We start from the raw sequence: 12,640 nt of genomic DNA on the forward strand, positions 1-12,640 counted from the left end.
TTGCTGCCCACAATAGGAAAAGAAAGCTTCTGCAAAAACTAGACTGAATGAAAAAGGCCAAGACTCAAAAGCAGAGCACATGCAACACACTCCCTAGGAGACCCTCCCTGAAGCACCAGATCTTGGGGGAATAAGGGAGACTGCACTGCAGGACACTATAGGACCCCTTCTTCATAAGGCTATTATTGTTAAGAGCAAGAGAAGTAGCTGGCAGATGCAGAAAGTCAGACAAAATTAAGAGACAGAGAAACATCTCTCAAATGAAAGGATAGGACCAAATCACAGGAAGAGACCAAAGCAGAACGGATATAAGTAATATGCCTGATAGAGAATTTAAAGTAATGATCACGAAGATACTCACTGGACTGGAGAAAAGAGTTGAGGACATCAGTGAGAACCTTAACACAGAGATAAAAAAGAGCCAAACAGAGATCAAGAACACAATATATGAAATAAAAACTACAGTTGATGGAATAAATAACATGCTAGATAAAGCAGAGGTTTTAATTAATGGAAGACAGAGTAATGGAAAGTAACCAAGCTGAGCAAAGGCAAGGAAAGAAAATTATACAAATTTAGAATAGTCTTAGGGAACTTACTGACTTCATCAAGTGTATTAACATCCACATTATAGGGATCTCAGAAGAAGAAGAGAGAGATAAAGGGGCAGAAAATTTATTTGAAGAAATAATATCTGAAAATTTCCCTAATCTGGGGAAGGAAACAAATATGTAGATCCAGGAGGCAAAGAGAAACCTCCCAAAATTCAAGCCAAGGATGTCCATACCAAGTCACATAGTAATTGAAATGGCAAAAAGTAGCATTAAAGAAAAATTTAAAAGCAAAAGAGAAAAGAAGATGATTACATACAAGGGGAACCTCCCCTCCTCCCATAAGGCTATTAGCTGGTTTTTCAGAAGAAGCTTTGCAGACCACAAGAGTGGCATAACATATTCAAATTGCTGAAAGGGAAAAATCTACAGCCAAATTACTCTATCCAGCAAGGCTATCATTCAGAATAGAAGGAAAGAAAAATAATTTCTCAGACAAAAAATAAAGGAATTCATGACCATTAAACCATCCTCACAAGAAATATTAAAGAGGACACTTTGAGTAGAAAGGAAGACCATAAAAGAGAGTGTGAAAAGTAAAAAATACAAAAGCAAAAAGAAAGGATCAGAGACAATCTATAGAAGTAACCACAAACCAAGTAACAAAATGGGAATAAAGACATACCTATCAATAATTCCTTTGAATGTAAATAGACGAACTGCTCCAATCAAAAGACACAGGTGACAGTGGATACAAAAATAAGACCTATTTATATTCTGCCTATAGCAGGCTTATTTCAGACCAAAAAACACTTACAGATTGAAGTGAGGGGATGGAGAAATATTTATCGTGCAAATTGATATCAAAAGAAAGCCAGGGTAGCAATACTATTGGACAAAATACACTTTAAAACAAAGACTGTAACAAGAGGAAAAAAGGACAGTATATAATAATAAAGGGGGGCAATCTGACAGGAGGATACAATTGTAAATACTTATATACTCAGTATGGGAGCACCCAAATACATAAAACAGTTAATAACAAACATAAAAGAAATAGCCCATAGTAATACAATAAAAGTAGGGGACTTTAACACCCCACTTACATTGACAGATCATCTAAACAGAAATTCAACAAGGAAACAGTGGCGTTGAATGACACACTGGAACAGATGGATTTAACAGACGTAATCAGAACTTTTCATCCTAAAACGGCAGAACACACATTCCTTTCAAGTGCACATGGAACAATTTCCAGAATAGATCACATGGTAGGCCACAAAACAAGTCTCAACAAATTAAAAAAAAAATCGAAGTCATACCATGCATTTTTTTATGACCATTCCGATGAAACTAGGAATCAACCACAAGAAAGGATTTGGAAAGAGCACGAATACATGGAGGCCAAATAACATGGTATTAAACTATGAATGGGTCAACCAAGAAATTAAAGAAGAAATAAAAAATAACATGGAAATAAATGGAAATGAAAACACAATTGTCCAAAATTTTTGGGAAGAAGCAAATGCAGTTCTAAGACAGAAGTTTAGAGCAACACATGCCTACCTCAAGAAGCAAGAAAAATTTCAAATAAACAACCTAACCTTACACTTAAAATAGCTAAAAAAAGAAGAACAAAGCCTAAACCTAGCAAAAGGAATGAAATAATAAAGATTAGAACAGAAATAAATGGTATAGAAACTGAAAACCAATAGAACATATCAATGAAACCAGGAGCTGGTTCTTATAAAAGATCAGCAAAATTGATAAACTTCTATCAAGACTCATAAAAAAAGAAAGAGGACTCAAATAAACAAAATTGCTAGTGAAAGAGGTGAAATAACAACCAATACAGCAGAAGTACAAATGACTGTAACAGAATATTATGAAAACCTATATGCCAACAAACTGGACAACCTTGAAGAAATGGATAAATTCCTAGAAACATATAACCTACCAAAATTAAAGCAGGAAGAGACAGAAAATTTGAACAGACCAATCACCAGCAATGAAATTGAATCAGTAAGTAAAAAATTCCTAAGAAATGAAAGTCCAGGACTAGATGGCTTCACAGGTGAATTTTATCAGACATTTGAAGAAGAGTTAATACCTATTCTTCTTAAAGAATTCCAAAAAAATAGAAGGAAAACTTTTAAATTCATTCTATGAGGCCAGTATAACTGAGACCAAAAGCAGATCAAGATCAAGACACAACAAAAAAAAGAGAACTGCCCGCCAATATCTCCCACATAGATGTGCTATTGGTGCAAATGCAAACTGGTTCAGTCACTGTGGAAAACGGTATGGAGGTTTCTCAATAAATTAAAAATAAAACTACCCTATGATCCAGCAATCTCACTACTGGGTATTTATCCAAAGAATACAAAAACACTAATTCAAAGGGATACACACACCCCTATGTTTATTGCAGCATTATTTATAATAGCCGAACTATGGAAGCAGCCCAAGGATCCATCAATAGGTGAATGGATAAATAAGAAGTGGCATATATACAATTAGAATACTATTCAGCCATAAAAAGAATGAAATCTTGCCATTCGCAACAACATGGACAGAGGTAGAGAGTATAATGCTACATGAAATAAGTCAGTCATAGGAAGACAAATACCATATGATCTCATTCACATGTGTGGAATTTAAGACACAAAACAAATGAGCACAGAAAAAAAGAGACAAAACAAGAAAGAGATTCTTAAATATAGAAAACAAACTGAAGATGGGGATAAAAGTGCACTTTTTATGATGAACAAATTAAATAAAATAAAATTTTAAAAATTGCCATATAACATTTTATTAGTTTCAGGTTACAACATAATCATTAGTTTTAGGTTACAACATAATCAACGAATGTATATATTGTGAAATGATCACCACAATACATCTCATTACCATCCCTTACCATACAATTTTTTTCGTGTGATGAAATCCTTTACGGTTTCCTCTTTTGGCAAGGTTAAATTTGCACTACAATATTATTAACTGTAGTCCCCTTCTGTATATTGTATCCCTATTACTTAGGTATTTTATGACTGGAGATTTGCACCTCTTAACCCCTTTACCCACTTAGCTCACCTCTCAATAACCCTCCCCTCTGGCAGCCGTCATTCTATTCTCTGTATTCACAAGTTTCACTTTGTTCGTTCATTTTGTTTTTTAGATTCTACAGATAAGGAAAATCATATGGTATTTGTCTTTCTCTGTCTGACTTATTTCTCCTAGCATAATGCCCTCTGGGTCCATCCATGTTGTCATAAATGGAAATATTTCTTTCTTCTTTATGCATGAGTAATATTGCAATGTGGAGATTATATATATATAAAATATAAAATTATATATAAATATATATAAACTATATAAGGTTTCTAGAAGGGAAGGAACAGGGGATATCTGGGTAGAGCCAATAAGACAGTTTTTTTGGCTCTGTTGAGGAGGCATGAAGAAATAATGTTCAGGGACACAGGTTCTCGTCATACCCATGTGGCTGCTTAAGGAAAAGCACTTTAATTTTTAATTATGAATTTAATTAACATACTTATGAGGCCAATATTTCATGGGAAGAAAGAGAAAGAGCAAGGCAAAGAGAGAGAATGATAGCTTGAAAAACAGCTCTGCTCCTTAATCTAATATATCCTGTCAGCAGGTTTCTGCCCATCAGAAACACCTGGGGAGCTTTTAAAACAGGGCAGGAGGAGGGAGCCCCACTCCCAAAGATTGCTTTAATTAGTTTAGGGTGGGGTCTGGATAGCTGCAAGGTTGAGAACCTCCCCAGGTAATTCAGAGGCACCGGCAGGATTGATATTCACTGTTCTAGATCTGTGTTTCTTAAACATCTATGAGCATATGAATCACCTGGGGATTTTGGTAAAATGCGGATTCTGGTTCAGCAGGTATGGGGTGGGGCCTACAGTGTATATTGCTAACAAGCTCCCTAGAGATGCCCATGCTAATATAAAATGATTGCATTATTGTGTTGCTATAAAAAGTCTGATTCATAGTAATCCCTGAGTACCTAGGTGATGGGGCTAGTCAGAAGTATTGCTTTCTCAGATAAACTTAAATTGATGGGTTATCAGTGGTAGCTCTAGTGTGGTGTCTATTATTTCTTGCATTCTTGCGTACACGGAGTTGATTTTGCTCTTGTTCCTTGTGAAATTTATTGCACACACTGCTGGGATTCAGTATGCTGGCCTCCTGTTTGACTAATTGTCTCAGAGGCAGCCTTTTCTTCTTGGCTACTACTGAGATACTTAAGAACCTGGAATGAATTAACTATCCTGTGATCGGATCTTGAGTACAAAAATTTATATACTTGGCCCAGAAGGAGGCCTCTGATGAAGACCAAACTGGGTGGTGTATTCAGTTGTATAGACATCGCTTTCCCAGTTTGGTCCCATAGAGGACTTTGTCTACCCCTTGCTCCTTTATGTTTTTTTTTTTTTTTAGAATAAAGCCACTGGGGGGTGATTCAGAGCAGTCCTTTTCATTATTACCCCTCACCAGTCCATATGAGCAATGGGGTGTAATTCTGAATAAGTCTAACCAAAGGAGTGAATGGGACTGCATTATAATGGAGGTGCAGCTCAGACGTTTGGGAACCCTTCAACTCTGACTCCTCAATATGAAACAAAGGAACTAAACCAAATAATGTTTCATCATTATTAAACTGAGTAACAGTCATTACCATTTTCTGCTTTGGCTCTTGTTTTAGTATCTTTTATAGTATTTAGTGTTAGAAGCATTTGCTAACTTGCCCACTGATAATACATACAATTTCGAATTTGGGTTAATTTCAGTCTCTATAATGCTATTCCTTTGTGTGACACCCCTAACAATCCCCTACACTCATACTCTGCTTTCCATGTGGGACAGGGTCCATTTTCCTCAAATCTTTTTTAAATGAAGTGCTCCTGGGTAACTTTGTTATCAGTTCCAGTTCCTGAACTCTGCCAGCCATTTCCAGGAAGCACACACACCAGCAACAACCCTCCACAGTGTCTATTTTCCCCTTGGTTGATTCATAGCCAGATGTATATCTGCAGCTGACATTTAATAATACCAGAATGTTCTTATGAGTAGGAGGAGTAGGTGACTGCTTCTGGGGACATGACTCAGAGGACTGGGGAAACCCTCCTTTCACCAAAATGCTTTTCTACCTTTAGTCTGATGCCTAAAATTCTTGCAAGAGAATTTTTTTGGTTAAGATTCTAGTGTCTTGTTAAATGCTCTGGGAGGGGGTAACACTCCAAACCAGAGCTTCTCAAACTTTAACATGCACATGAATTACCCGGGGGATCTTGTTAAACTGCAGATTTGGTTTCAGGAGGCCTAGGGTGGGGCCCATGGGCCTAAATTCTTTTTTTTAATAAATTTATTTTTTATTGGTGTTCAATTTGCCAACATATAGAATAACACCCAGTGCTCATCCCATCAAGTGCCCCCCTCAGTGCCCGTCATCCAATCACCCCCACCCCCCGCCCACCTCCACTTCCACCACCCCTAGTTCGTTTCCCAGAGCTAGGAGTCTCTCATGTTCTGTCTCCCTTTCTGATATTTCCCACTCATTTTTTCTCCTTTCCCTTTTATTCCCTTTCACTACATTCTTTTAAATTTTTTAAAATTATTTTTGAGGGAGAGCTCAAGCAGGAGAAGGAGCAGAGCCTGATGTGGGGCTCGATCCCACGACCCTGAGATCATGATCTGAGCCAAAACCAAGAGTCTGATGCTCAACTGATGGAGCCACCCAGGAGCCCCATTATGGGTGTACATTCTAATTAGCTTCCAGGTGGGTTTGCAGGTGGGTAGTACACACTTAGAGTGGGAAGGCCAGATCAGTAGTTCTCAAACTTGGCTGCACATTAGAATCTCTTGGGGAATCTTTTTTTTTTTTTTTTTTTTTTTTTTTTTTTACCAATCCAGAAGTCCATAATATGCCCAAGACCAGTTAGATGAGAGTCTGGGGGTGGGGCCCAGATGTAGGTAGTTTTTAAAGCTTCCCAGGTGATTTCAACGTACAGCCACATTTGAGAACATGTACTTTAAACCAGTGGTTCTTGACTCTAGCCGCTGATCAGCACATCATCAAGGGATGATTGGTATTTTAAAAAATACCAATGCCTGGATCTGCCCAAGATCAATTAAATCTGTATTTCAACTGGTAGGGTTCAGGCATTTGTGCTTTCAAAAACACCCTGAATATTTTTAATGTGTGGTGAGGTTTGAGAACCATTGCCCTGTTAGTCTTTGTAACTTCATGTGGATGAAATCTCTTGTGAGCAAGATTTGGTGGTGGCAGGGGGAAGAAGGCAGGAGGTGGGAGGCTCAGAGAGTTGAGGCCACTTGAAGGGCAGGGATGTGAAGAAAGCTGTAAACTGGGGACAGTGAGGGAGCTGAACATTTTATACACTATTATACATTTTTCCAGGGCTACCCTGGAGGGTGTTGACATTAGAGGATTGAGAAAGTCTCATCACAGTATTGCCTTTTTCGATAATTGGTAGGGTATGATGTGAAAACTGAGCCTACTAATTCTTTGTATTGTTCTCTGACTTCGATGCCTCAGCGAAGGTGACCAACTATCCCACTTTACCCAGAACTGTCCAGTTTTAGCGCAAAACATCTCACATCTCAGGAAAGTGCTCATGCTGGGCAAAGTTGGGATGGTTAGTCACCCTTGTCTCACCAATGCAGCAGTGATCCAGATCGTGGTATGTGGCCATCACATGGGAGCTGGCTTTTTCTTCTGGCTAGTCAGTTGGAAAAAAAATTTGCCTCATTGACTTCTTAAATGTGTTTCATTCATTGTGGATGATGAGGGTTGAGCATTGTGAAGATGGTAGGGAATTTGGAGCAACTTAATCCTGAATGCATGGCTTAAGGACAATTTGAATAGTTTATCTTCATTCTTTTTTTTTTTTCATTCTTTTTTTAAGACTTGTAGTGCTAACACACACACACACACACACGCACACACACACACATCACTGTTGGTTGGCATAGCATTGACCTACATAGGCATGGAGACCAAATACATTCCAAGGAGATGAGACAAAATCATGGTCTGTGCCCATGAGCTATAGTCTGACAGATGGATGTAACCTACTCAGAGTATTTTCAAAGCATGTGGCTTGAATGAAGAATAATGCCATGTAAAACAAATATGCAAATCTTAAAAGGAGATCAAGTCAGAGTAAAATGTCACATCAAAGGAAGATGGGGTTAATCAGGAAAGACCTTTTTGAAGATGTGAATGTCACTTTATGAAATGAGGATAATGTCACTTTTCTAGAACACAAAAGAGGCCAAAAACACTAACACTGAAAGCCAAACAACTTAAAGTCCTCATCAAAGGGAGGAGGTAAAAACCAGATGATTCAATGTCCATATTCTAGTTCCTAGACTTTAATATATGATCTCTGAGATAATCCACCCTCTGCACAATGAAGCCTGAGTTTTATGATCAAGCTGCTGGTACCTGTTTTCCTTGACTTAGAATTCATGGAATTCATTACAGGAATTAGGATTTGGGGGAGACTCTAAAGCAGTGGTTCTCATACATGACTGCGTGTTAGAAATATCTGGAAGATTTGTTAAAGAGAGGCTAAGCATCACCCCCAGAGTTTCCAAATTTGTCGGTCTGGAGTGGGACCTGAGGATCTCACCAGGTGACGCCGCTGCTGGTCCAGATACCACACTTTGAGAAAGAATGGACTAGAAGGGCATTGTCTATAGATGCGGTAACAAAGCTCTTCCTAGAACAGACCTTGCCATTTAGAACATCTCGACTAAACCTGAAGGATGTAAAAGGGATGAAAACTGGAAGTTGAGAAAGCTAAATATCATTTGGGGAAACTGAAAGCATCTTTATTTTTGTTTGTGGCTACAACTATAGCTATCCCCTAAAAACATGGTGTTTCTGGTTTTTATATATATGCAACTAAAGTGAATCCTATCATTGTGGCTCAAAAATAAGGAACATCCTACTGTTTGGAATGACTAAATAAATCTTGTTTTCTCTTGACTGATGGCAGGGTCACTGAATTCTATTCTGAACCTATATAATAGAATATGTCATAAAGTCCATTTTCTTCCTTGACAGGGTCATCTGATTGGGACCAACGAATTTCTCAGCAGTTTATGCCAGGGAAGTAATTTAATCAGTTGCTCAGGCAACACTGCAAGACGCATTTCAATTAAAACTGTCTATTTTGAATTAATGCAGGATAGTTCTGTTTGCTTTCTTAGATTAGCTCAACTATAATGCTTAAAGTAAATGCTTCTAACTCCTGCAGAAGAAATTTAAGTAAGGCTTAGTGGACTTTGTTGGTGACTGATCCATCATCCATTTTGTCTTTTCTTCCTTCCCAGTAGCATTCCAATTTTTTTCAGGTATCTGCAAGTCATTAATTTGGAAGGCGATCTCAGGAAACAACTGTTAGAGAGAGTGGAGAAATTAGAGGAGGGAAGGAAGCCAATCAAGGGAACATTATCAAGCTCTATCATGGAGCTCAGTCCTGCTGGGGAAGTGTGATGATATAGGGCATGATGTTGGGAGACAATTCCTCATGATTTTCTACACGTCTTGTGACAGCTTTTGTCCTGTTCTATGTCTTCATGGATGTATGCATTGCAAACAACCTTAGAATACAGAGATAATGTCTCAGTCCAGGGAACGAGGGCAAATTTGTTTCCTGACTAGATAACAGAGAGAATGTCTTTCTCTGGGATAAAGTTTGGGCAGTCTTGCTAGTAAATCCTTACAAGATTGGGGGTTTCTAAGCTTGGGGTCCTTCAGCTATGAAGTAGACTGGTTGTGTGTATAGCATCCACCTGGACCACTCACTCTACATCACCCCCATGGGATTTAGGTATCAAGGGAAACCAAGGGAAACCAAGCTCATACTGCCTGCTGTGCTGTCATAAAGTCATTTGTCTCTGACCCAAGAGACATATGACTTCTGTTAGCATCCATGAAACTGTGGCAGGCTAACCTGCTAGCTTGCAGGCAGGGTAAAATCTCAGACCTTTCACAGTCCTTGATAGACGTCTTATACTTATCACTCCTAAGGGATGATGAAGCTTGGGTATTTGACAACCTTCAGTCACGGGTTAAAGACTGCTCCAAGGAGGCATAAAATTTTCATTTCCAGCTTTTTGCATGAATGGGCTGAGTGACCTTCTGCCACTTTGGAGAAAGTACCCAAAGACATTGTCTTTTAGAATTGGCTGGTGTACACTAAAGTAGTAAGGTATGAAGGATATAGGTAGGACCCAAAAATGGTCTATTATACCTCTCCTGGTGTACATGTACCTCACTTTGGAGACCATCAGTAGAGAGTGTAAGAGGGACATGTTACAAGATAAAGCCATCAGATATAAGGGGTACCAGATCATGAAAGACCTTTGGAGCCATGTTAATTAATTTGAGTGGAATGGGAAGCCATTGTTTTTTTCAAGCAGGGTAGCTACTATTTATTGAGCATCTACTATGTTTGAGGCATCATGCCAGAGACTTTACATATATTAACATAAATATTAATCTTCACGGATTTTACATAGAAAACATTTTAAAGACAATTTAAAGAAACTTGCTCAAAATTAAATGTAAAATTAATTTGTCTATTTATTTAAAAAGTGAATGTTCCAGCCCTCAAGTCCAGCTATGTTTGCTCTGAAGCCAATGGTCTTTTCACTATGCCATAGCTACCACTTTTCTTCAAACATTATCTACATATGAAAAAATAAGATGTAATTTGCCCAATGTGTAATGATTCATCTTACATATTGGATTGGTTTGTGACTTTTCACTTTATTTTTGAATAAAAGAAAACTTAAGTCTTCATTAAGCTGGTATATATAATAATGATATTGAAATAGTAATTTATTCTTTATTTAATATAAACATTATTAAGCTAAAGCCAAAACCAGTTTGTAATTGATCAATCAGTTCCTTTAATTCAAGTTCAAATATTCAACTATTATATTTTTGAGAATCATTCCAATCCAAGTTACCTTCTTGTATTAAGTCTAGAAATTAATATAATGTATATTTAAATAGAGAAACTCTAAATAAGTTGAAGTTTTCATGTTTATATAAGTGAATCCTCTGTTTTTATTGCCATGTAGCTATATCCTACTTATATAAAGCAGATGATTATGTCCTAAGAGCAATCTCCGCTTCTGTTGATAATGGTTCATAAATAAATCTCCTTGCCACATCTAAGTGCCAAAAGAACCCTTTGAGATTAAGTCTACCCTGATTTATCTTAGCTCCCATGTGAGAATATTGAGAAATTTTGGCAAAAAAATCCAGTTATTTTAGAGCTAAGTATGAAGATGAAAGTAAATAGTGTCTACCATTTGAAAGCTCACTAGGTGCTGAATTTTAAAAATTATTTTCGCTAGATGTTTAAAAACAATGTAGAAATTCAAATGGAAAATCCTTTATATAAATATGCTTAGTGTAGGGATTTTAGATTTTTAAATGAAAGCCCTCTAGATTACTAAGCATTTCTTAGAGTATTTTTTCCTTTATGCTTTTCTTCAGTTGACTAAATTTCAGTGCTACATTGAAAAGGAGCATTAAGGATAAAATTCAAGCTTTACAGTGAAGTCATTACTGAAGTTATCTGGTCACCTACATACTTTTGCAAACTCACATTTTTTATTGTGTCTAACAAATGAAAATATGCCTGGACTCTATTAGTTTAGGAAAATGGATCTATTTCATAGTTAAGTATAACAGCATCAATTTATGACAAGTTCCAGAATTCCTTTGATGAATTTATTTATAGTAAGCAGGCATTAAAGTTTGCCTCAAAAATTCATTCTCAAAATGTCTTTGGTTTACCATTTCCAATTCTGTTGAGGTTGGGGCTGGAGGTGATAGACCTGACAGGAATTAAGCACATTATTATGCCATTTCATTTAAAAATTACTTGAAATGCCTATAGAATTTGGTTGAAATCTACATTTATGAACAAAGGTTAATAATCTGTTGTGAACTGAAGGAATTTAGTAAAGGTCAAAGCTTCCTCAGGAAACTAAAAGGTCACGGTCAGTGTCCAAGAATACCATTTTCCTTAGATTCCCTAGGTCCAGAAAGGAAACAGGCTAGGTACTTGGGAGACCAAGGTTAAGGCTCCAGACCATGGAATGATCATATCCCTCACTCAAGGAAGGGAAGCTAAGGTTGCCTTCTATCTGTGGGGCCAGGTGTTGTGGAAATTCACCTGAGAGAGGGAAGAGTTGAAAAATAAATGTGTGACTCTGTGACCCAAGCTCATGTTTGGGGAAGGGGGAGTCATTAACTAAGGATAGAAGCTGGGCCACATGAAGAGCACTTTCGGTGACATCTTAAGACCCTTGGCTTGAACTTCTGACAGAGAGAGAACTATAAATCCAGAGGAGGTGGAATCACCTAGGGCCAGCTGGCCAGAGCAGCCCTGCCTTCAGAAGAGGTGTCTTTCTACTTGTGGCATAAAGAATTAGGAATGCAGATAAAAACTGACAGACTAGGTGGTCAGCAACAGAGACTGCCACAGCTAGGAGGAGAGAATAGGTTTGGTCAACAGGGCCTGGACAGGGCTCACTTAAGTGACTGAAGCTGTGGAGACTCCCAGATCTGTCTGGGCCTCATGCCTATGCTCCACATCCATATATATGACTGCCTAATCCCTCAGAATTCTGAAATTCAATGTTTCCAGAAATGAACTTGTTGCCCAAATTAACTTTTCTTTCTGTGTTCTCCAGCTCTGTTGGAGGCTAGCTCAGCCATCTGCCCAGTCAACCTGTCTATCAATTTTCACATCCAACCAGACAAACTCCTTATCTTTCCATTCCCCATACTCCATGTCTGTTACTGCTGCCTTGGGCCAGGCCCTTTTCTTTCTCTAAACTCTAAATCTGACTATATCACTCAACTGTTAAAAAGTCAGTGGACTTCCCATTGCTGTCTATGGAGTAAAAAGCAATCTTCTTTGCATAGCAAAGTAATGTGCCAGTAAACCAGTTATATTTAAAAAAAAACACCCTGGAGTGCCTGTGTGGCTCAGTTGGTTAAGCATCTAACT

At 37.9% G+C, this 12,640-nt stretch overlaps 1 protein-coding gene across 2 annotated transcripts in view; it reads right to left on the minus strand.

Annotated features, from left to right (window-relative positions):
* Positions 1–12,640, minus strand: part of RPS6KA3 (ribosomal protein S6 kinase A3) — a 1,133,953-nt gene that overhangs the window by 385,131 nt on the left and 736,182 nt on the right. The gene's annotated exons all lie outside the window — the stretch shown is intronic.

Source organism: Vulpes vulpes, chromosome X, assembly GCF_048418805.1.
Source record: "Vulpes vulpes isolate BD-2025 chromosome X, VulVul3, whole genome shotgun sequence".
Lineage (NCBI taxonomy): Eukaryota > Metazoa > Chordata > Mammalia > Carnivora > Canidae > Vulpes > Vulpes vulpes.